This window comes from Hemitrygon akajei, unplaced genomic scaffold (genome assembly GCF_048418815.1).
Source record: "Hemitrygon akajei unplaced genomic scaffold, sHemAka1.3 Scf000070, whole genome shotgun sequence".
Taxonomy (NCBI): Eukaryota; Metazoa; Chordata; class Chondrichthyes; order Myliobatiformes; family Dasyatidae; genus Hemitrygon; species Hemitrygon akajei.
This window is the reverse complement of record NW_027331956.1, coordinates 3,120,951-3,130,098: the sequence shown is the minus strand read 5'-3', so window position 1 is coordinate 3,130,098 and position 9,148 is coordinate 3,120,951. Positions and strand designations below refer to the sequence as shown.

General features: G+C 48.7%; 1 long non-coding RNA gene across 1 annotated transcript; it reads right to left on the bottom strand.

Annotated features, from left to right (window-relative positions):
• Nucleotides 1-876: 876 nt before the first annotated feature.
• On the bottom strand, nt 877-8,802 carry LOC140722132 (uncharacterized). Its single transcript, XR_012097543.1, has 3 exons — nt 8,697-8,802; nt 2,169-2,300; nt 877-1,118 (listed from the first exon to the last, which is right to left on the bottom strand). It is a non-coding gene; the product is annotated as an uncharacterized lncRNA (long non-coding RNA).
• Between the last annotated feature and the right edge of the window lie 346 nt (nt 8,803-9,148).

Below are 9,148 nucleotides of genomic sequence, written 5' to 3'. Positions count from 1 at the left end.
TAATTCAATTTAAAATTGGTCACTGTTACTATTTAACAAAGGAGAGACTATCCAAAATATTTCCTGACATAGACAATTATTGCGATAGGTATAAAACTGATGTAGCCACTTTTTCAAATATGTTCTGGTCATGTTCTTCATCAAAATCTTTTTGAAAATCTTTATTTTCTACAATTTCTAAAGCTCTGAAAATTAATTTACAACCTAATGTACAAACCTTTGATTTCTGTCTGTACATGCAGTCCTCGTATGACCTTTATCCTCCTCCACCTCACTATCTGCTCTAACACTCTTGTTCCCCTCCCTCTGCAAATCTAGTTTAACCAACTCCCCCCCGAGCAGCACTTGCAAATCTACCCTCAAGGATGTTAGTCCCTCTCCAGTTCAGGGGCAAACCGTCCCTTCGAAACAGGCCCCACCTTCCCGGGAACAAAGCCCAATTGTCCAGAAACATGAAGCCCTCCCTCCTGCACCATCTCCTTAGCCACGTATTTAGCTGCACTCTCCGCACATTTATATTTACAGGGACTTTCCTCCTGATGCCGGTCCCGGGACCCGACCCGTTTACAGATCCGGAGAGGAACCGGAGCAGATTCTCAGCCACTGGTTTACATCCCAGGTCGCGAAGAGAGGATAAAGTTTCCCCGTGAATTTATTCCCAGTGAAGGTGTGGAGATGGGACTTGGTCTCCGCGTTGTAAAATGAAACTGTCCCGGACTCGTAACTGAGATAAACTCCCACCCTCCCGGGAATGGGACCGGCAGCGAGACGGGACTCGGGGGAGGTGGGACCACGGGACACGTCATAATCCCGATGTAACACGTCACCATGCCGCCCGATGACCCAGAATCCGGTCTCCGGACTCAGTCTGACCCATCCCTTCCTCTCCACAGACTCTGCGGCGACTCCCAGCCACCAGTCCCGATTCCCCGTCACCTCCACCTCCCAGTAATGTCTCCCCGATGTGAATCCCTCCGATCCCAGCACACAAGGCCGGTTTGTGAATCTCTTCCCGGTGTCAGGGAGATTCCTCCAGGTCTCGGTACATCTCACACTCTTCCGATCCTCAGACACCTCGAGACCCGGACTCGCCGTTTCCACATCCAGGGTGACAGAGACTGGGGGGAGAAGCAGAGAATTAGAGAGTCCCCGGGGATCGGGGGGAGACTCGGACAGCGCGGCCCCGGGGATCGGGGGGAGACTCGGACAGCGCGGCCCCGGGGATCGGGGGGAGACTCGGGCAGCGTGGCCCCGGGGATCGGGGGGAGACTCGGGCAGCGGGGCCCCGTGGATCTGGGGGAGACTCGGGTAGCGCGGCCCCGTGGATCGGGGGGAGACTCGGGCTGCGCGGCCCCGGGGATCGGGGGGGAGACTCGGACTGCGCGGCCCCGGGGATCGGGGGGGAGACTCGGACAGCGCGGCCCCAGGGATCGGGGGGGGGGGGGAGACTCGGACAGCGCGGCCCCGGGGATCCGGGGGAGACTCGGGCAGCGCGGCCCCGGGTATCGAGGGGGAGACTCGGGCAGCGCGGCCCCGGGGATCGGGGGGGAGACTCGGGCTGCGCGGCCCCGGGGATCGGGGGGGAGACTCGGACAGCGCGGCCCCAGTGATCGGGGGGTGGGGGAGACTCGGACAGCGCGGCCCCGGGGATCGGGGGGAGACTCGGGCAGCGCGGCCCCGGGTATCGAGGGGGAGACTCGGGCAGCGTGGCCCCGGGGATCGGGGGGAGACTCGGGCTGCGCGGCCCCGGGGATCGGGGGGGAGACTCGGACAGCGCGGCCCCAGGGATCGGGGGGGGGGAGACTCGGACAGCGCGGCCCCGGGGATCGGGGGGGAGACTCGGGCAGCGCGGCCCGGGGGATCGGGGGGGACTCGGGCAGCGCGGCCCCGGGGATCGGGGGGGGGGGGAGACTCGGGCAGCGCGTCCCCGGGGATCGGGGGGGGGGGGGTGACTCGGGCAGCGCGGCCCCGGGGATCGGGGGGGAGACTCGGTCCGCGCGGCCCCGGGGATCGGGGGGAGACTCGGACAGCGCGGCCCCGGGGATCGGGGAGCGGGGGGAGACTCGGGCAGCGCGGCCCCGGGGATCGGGGGAAGACTCGGGCAGCACGGTCCCGGGGATCGGGCAGTGGGGCCCCGGGGATCGGAGGATCAGGTGGCCAACACGAACCTTTGATTCGACAAAAGCAGATGTCTCCACAAGGGTTTTCCGCTGGACAGGGGAAACATCCTCCCTCACTCCTGCCTGTTGCCCCCTGAAAGAATTTTGTGTTTCCATGAAATCGCCTCTCATTCTTCGAAACTGGGAACAGAGAACATAGAGCAGTACAGCACAGGAACAGGCCCGTTATACAATGTTCACATTCATTTGTGAGTGTGAAGTGGGGGAGTGTGATGGTTTGAGTCAGTAAAGGAGGTGATAATGGGAACCAGTAGGGGAGAGATGAAAGGCAGATTGAACCAGGAGGGGGAGGGGTGCAAAGCCCGTGGGTGAACTGTGTGTGTACACGTAATGTGAAGCTGGAGGGGGCAAAGATGGGAGATGAGGATGGCTTTGTCCCCTTTCCCAGAACCCCATCCCTCGCAGCCCCTCATTAGTACAGGGGATGAATTTGCAGGAACCCTTAAGCAACACAGGTCCTGATGAAGTGTTTCAGTCTAAACCGTGGACTGTTTATTCTTTTCCATAGAAACTTCCCGGCCTGCTGTTCCCCCAACAATTTGTGTGTGTTACTCTGCTTTAAATATACTCAATTATTTGGCATCCACAGTTGCCTGTGGCAGATTCACTATCCTGTGGATAAAGGAATTCCTCGTCATCTCTGTCGTAAATGGACATCCCTATAGTCGGAGGCTGTGCTTACCGTTCTCGACCCACCCACATCCTCCCAACATCAACTCTCTCCAGACATGAGTCAGAGAGATCTGGCGAGACCCTTCATCAGGACCTGTATACCTTGGATTACCAGCATCTGCAGATTTTCTCCTGTTTGATTTTTAAAGCAGAATTTAATAAGTAAACTTTTTGATTAGTCAGTGTCTCAAAAGTTATGGAGAGGAAGCGGGAGAATAGGGTTGAGAGGGATAATAAATCAACCATTCTTCTAAACTCGCGTGAGTACAGGCCCGGAACCAACAAACACTCCTCACATGTTAACTCTTTCATTCCCGGAATCATTCTTGTGAATCTTCAGCACCCCCTCCAATGCCAGCACATGTTTTCCAATAGAAGGGATCAAAACTGCTCACAATACTCCAAGTGTGGTCTGACCAATGCCTTATTAAAACCTCAGAATTACATCCTTGCTCTTGTACTCTAATCCTCTCGAAATGAAAGCAAACATTGAGTTTGCCAATCTTACCACTGACACAAACTGCAAGTTAACCTCCAGGGAATCCTGCACAAGGACACCCATGTCCCTTTGCACCTCTGATTTTTGAATTTTCGCCCTGTTTACAGAATTGTCTATGTCTTTATTCCTTCGACCAAATTCGTAGCTGCCTAAGTTTGTACCTGCCAAACTCTACCTGTGCTACAAGATCCTTATTACGTATACTGGTGCTTTCAAATAAGACCATAAGACAAAGCAGCAGAAGCCGGCCATTCGGCCCTTCGAATCTGCTCACCATTTTATCATGAGCTGATCCATTCTCAAATTTAGTCCCACTCCCCCACCTTCTCACCATGACCTTTGATGCCCTGGCTACTCACGTACCTATCAATCTCTGTCTTAAATACACCCAATGACTTGGCTTCCATTGCCGCAAGAAATTCACAGATTCACCACCCTCTGGCTAAAAAAATTTCTTCGCATCTCCGTTCTGAATGGGCGCCCTTCAATCCTTAATTCATGCTCTCTCGTACTAGACTCCCCCACCATAGGAAACAACTTTGCCACATCCACTCTGTCCATGCCTTTTAACATTCGAAATGTTTCTGTGAGGTTACCCTCATTCTTCTAAACTCCACGGAGTACAGTCCAAGAGCGGTCAAATGTTCCTCATATGTTAACCCTCTCATTCCCGGAATCATTCTAGCGAATCTTCTCTGAACCCTCTCCAATGTCAGAACATCCTTTCTTAAATAAGGAGCCCAAAACTGCACACAGTATTCCAAGTGAGGTCTTACCAGTTCCTTATAGAGCCTCAGCATCACTTCCTTGCTCCTATACTCTATTCCTCTAGAAATGAATGTCAACATTGCATTCACCTTCTTCGCCACCGACTCAACCTGCACGAGCACTGCCAAGTCCCATTGCATCTCAGAACTTTGAATTCTCTCTCCATTTAAATAATAGTCTGCCCATTTATTTCTTCTACCAACGTGCATGACCATACACTTTTCAACATTGTATTTCATTTGCCACTTCTTTGACCATTCTCCTAATCAATCCAAGTCTCTCTACAGACTCTCTGTTTCCTCAGCACTACCCTCCACTCCACCTATCTTTGTATCATCAGCAAACTTAGCCACAAAGCCATCTATTCCATAATCCAAATCGTTGATATACAACGTAAAAAGAAGTGGCCCCAACACGGACCCCTGTGGAACACCACTGTTAACTGGCATCCAACCAGAATGGGATCCCTTTATTCCCTCTCTGTGTTTCCTCCCAATCAGCCAACGCTCTGTCCACATATTTAACTTTCCTGTAATTCCATGGGCTCTTATCTTGTTTAGCGGCCTCATGTGCGGCACCTTGTCAAAGGCCTTCTGAAAATCCAAATACACAACATCCACTGCATCTCCCTTGTCCAGCCTACTTGTAATCTCCTCAAGAAATTTCAATGGGTTTGTCAGGCAGGATTTTCCTTTAAGGAAACCATGCTGAGTTTGTCCTATCTTGTCATATGCCTCCAGATACTCCGTAACCTCATCCTTGACAATTGACTCCAGAAACTTCCCAACCATTTCTCAAGCTAACAGGTCCATAAAGCACTTTTTGCTTCCTTGCCCCCTTCTTAAATACCAGAGTGGCATTTACAATCTTCCACTCCTCCGGAACCATGCCAGAATCTATTGACTTTTGAAAGATCATTGCTCCGCGATCTCCACAGCTACCTCCTTCAAAACACAAGGTTGCATTCCATTTGGACCTGGAGATTTATCCACCCTTAGACTATTCAGCTTCCTGAGTACTTTCTCTGTCGTAATTGAGACTGCGCACACTTCTCTTCCCTGACACCCTTGAGTGTCCGGAATACTGCTGATATCTTCCTCAGTGAGGGCTGATGAAAATACTCGTTCAGTTCCTCAGCCATCTCCTTATCTCCCATTACAATTTCTCCAGCATCATTTTCTATTGGTCCTATATCCACTCTCACCTATTTTTTACTCTTTATATACTTGAAAAAGCTTTTAGTATCTTCTTTGATATTATTTGCTAGCTTCCTTTCATAGTTCATCTTTTCACTCTTAATGGCCTTCTTAGTTTCCTTTTGTAAGCTTTTAAAAACTTCCCAATCCTCTGTCTTCCCAGAAAATTTTGCTTCCTTGAATGCCCTCTCCTTTGCTTTTACTTTGGCTTTGACTTCTCTTGTCAGCCACGGTCGCATCCTTTTTCCATTCGAAAATTTCTTCTTTTTTGGAATATATCTGTCTTGCACATTCCTCACTTCTCGCATAAACTCCAGCCACTGAGCACCTTCTCCTTTGTAACAGTAACTGCACTCACTTCTCTTCCCTCGCACTCTTCAACACCGGGCACAGTGCGAGTGTCCTCCACCTTCTCCTTTGTAACAGTAACTGCACTCACTTCTCTTCCCTCGCACTCTTCAACACTGGGCACAGTGCGAGTGTCCTCCACCTTCTCCTTTGTAACAGTAACTGCACTCACTTCTCTTTCCTCGCACTCTTCAACACCGGGCACAGTGCGAGTGTCCTCCACCTTCTCCTTTGTAACAGTAACTGCACTCACTTCTCTTCCCTCGCACTCTTCAACACCGGGCACAGTGCGAGTGTCCTCCACCTTCTCCTTTGTAACAGTAACTGCACTCACTTCTCTTTCCTCGCACTCTTCAACACCGGGCACAGTGCTAGTGTCTTCCACGGTGAAGACTGGTGCAAAATATTTGGTTTATCTGCACCTCTTTATCCCGCGTTATTATTTATCCAGCCTCATTTTCTACCAGTCCGATATCCACTTTCATCTCTGTTTTATTTTTTTACAATACTTGAAAAACAATTTAATATTGTTTGCTAACTTGCTTTACAATGACAGGTGTGTAAAAAGGGCCTGAAGGATCATTGGAGACCAGAGTCACCCCAACCACAAACTGTACCAGTTGCTACCATCCGGGATACAGTACCGCAGCATAAAAGCCAGGAGCAACAGGCTCCGGGACAGCTTCTTCAACCAGGCCATCTGACTGATTAACTCATGCTGACACATCTGTATTTCTATGTTATATTGACCAGCATGTTATACATATAATTCATCATAAATTACTATAAATTGCACATTGCACATTTACATGGAGACGTAACGTAAAGATTTTTAATCCTCATGTATATGAAGGATGTAAGTAATAAAGTCAATTCAATTCAAATCAATTTCTTGTTTATTTTTTCCCGCCCAATCATCCTTTTAGTTTCTCTCTGTAGATATTTAAAAGCTTCCCAATCCTCTGTCTTCCTACTAATTTTTGTTTAGTTGTATCCCCTCTCTTTTGCCTTTGCATTAACTTGTCTTCCCTTGTCAGCCACGGTTTTACTATTTTGCCATTTTAGTATTTATTTATTTTTGGAGTACATCTATCCTTCACCTTCCTCATTTTCCCAGAAACTGACACCATTTCTGCTCTGCTCTGATCCCTGCCAGCATCTCCTTCCAATTTGCTTTGGCCAACTCCTCTCTCAGACCACTGTAATTTCTTTTACTTCTCTGAAATACTACAATGTCAGACTTCACTTTCTCCTTATCAGATTTCAAGTTCAACTCAGTCATGTTGTGAGCACTGCCTCCTAAGGGTTCTTTTAACTACTCACCTCTGGTTCAATACATAACACCCAATCCAGTAGAGCTGTTCCCCGAGTAGGCTCAACGACAAACTGCTCTAGAAAGCCATCACATTGCATTCGACAAACTCACTCACTTGAGATCCTTTACCAACCTGATTTTCCCAATTGACCAACATGTTGAAATCTCCCATGATTATCATAACATTGTCCTTTTCATCAGCCTTTTCTATTTCCAGTTGTAATCTGTGGGCCTCAACCCACTGACTCTTGGGAGGCCTGTATAAGACTGCTGTCAGTGTCATTTTTACTTTTGCAGTTCCTTACCTCAACCCACAAGATTCAACATCTTCCAATCCTATGTCGCATCTTGCTGCCGATTTACCAACAGAGCCACGCTACCCCCCTCACCCGACCTTCCTATAACACCGATACATTGTGAAACCTTGAACATTCAACTCCCAACTACAACCATCCTTCAGCCACGATTCCGTGATGGCCACAACATCATACCTGACAATCGGTAATAGTGCAACAAGATCATCCACCTTATTTCTCATACTCCATGCATTGAGATATAACACTTTGTGTACTGTATCTGCTACCCTTTTTAATTCTGCATCCCCAATGTTCTGATACTAACCCTGCCGGCTGGAATTTTCTCTTCGCATCTGTCCGCCCTATCTGACAGTCTGACTGCATGCTATCATTGCATTTTACCATCAGTCCTATCCCTTCACTCCAGTTCCCGTGCACCCCCCCCCCCCCACCAAATTAGTTCAGACCCTCCCCAACAGCTCTATCAAACCTCTCTGTGAGAATATTGTTCTCCCTCGGGTCCCTTTTGAGCAGGTCATTCCTCCACCAGAACAGATCCCAATGATCCAAGAACCTGAATCCCTGTCCCCAGCACCATCTTCTCAGCCATGTTTATCTGCCAAATTATCCTGTTTCTACCCTCACCAGCACGTGGCACAGGCAGCAATCCAGAAATTACAACCCTGGGGGTGCTGCTTCTGAGCTTTCTACCAAGCTCTCCAAATTCTATTTTCAGGACCTCTTTGCTTTTACTTCCAATGTCATTGTCACAAATTTACCAAGATATCTGGCTCTTTTCCCTCCCTCTCTAAAATGCTGCGGACACGATTCGAGACATCCCTGACCCTGGCACCCAGGAGGCAACATACCATTCGGGTGTCCCGTTCACATCAATAGATTCTCCTGTCTGCTCCCCTGATGATTCAGTCCCCGATCACGACCACTCCCCTCTTCTGCCTCTAACAACAGTGAGAGTTGCTGATCCGGAAGGGGGAAGACCTGTGTCAGTCAGAGTCTGCACTCACAGGGCACATGAAGGACTTGTGTATTTTCCTGACAATCCCTGTCACCACACTGATACCTGCTTTTATTCCCTACAATATTATCATCAGTATTTAATTCCCAGTTCCTCTGGTAGATCCTAACTCATGTCCTGGTGTGTTAGTGCATTTGCCTGGGATTGGAACACAGTGGTTCATCTGCCAGTCCCGTGTATTGGTTGTATTGTGACCCTGTGCTGGTGTGTTCAGGGGTCTGACATCTCCAGCTGACCATGTTACAGTGATGCCTCCCAGTCGGTGGGGTTGATGTGAAATAAACTTCAGTTCCCCTTCACCCCAGTATTACAGACAATCTTTGCCTCAAATTGGAACTAAATTGAGCTTCATAAAACAAGGGGAAATTAATCTTTGTAAGTTTTACCTCGATTAATAGCATCAAGTGTTTCTCTCAGCACTGTGTTCAACAAATAGAGGTGATCGAATTTTTCAACCGGTAGGGTCTCATCTGTCACTGACAATTCCTGGACATCGTCATTAATCCTGTAAATATTAAACAGCTGGTTATAAATTGCTATTCTGAACTATTTTACAAATCCATTCAGGGTTTCAGTAAAGAGCCTGTCCTACCTTCTGTTCCGACGAGCTTCCTCCTGAAATAAATAAAACACAAATCCGATTAGACTTGGACTTACTGTCCATATCCTGAATTTCTTTCAAATCATTACCAGGTGTTGAAAATTCCCACTCCCGCAGTCACTCACACACACGGACAATACAGAACCACTGGGTAACTTACAAGGAAAGTTTCTGAATGTCAGACCATTACTGAGAGGATGAAACTTACAGGGAAGACAGGACAGGCTGTGCATTTTC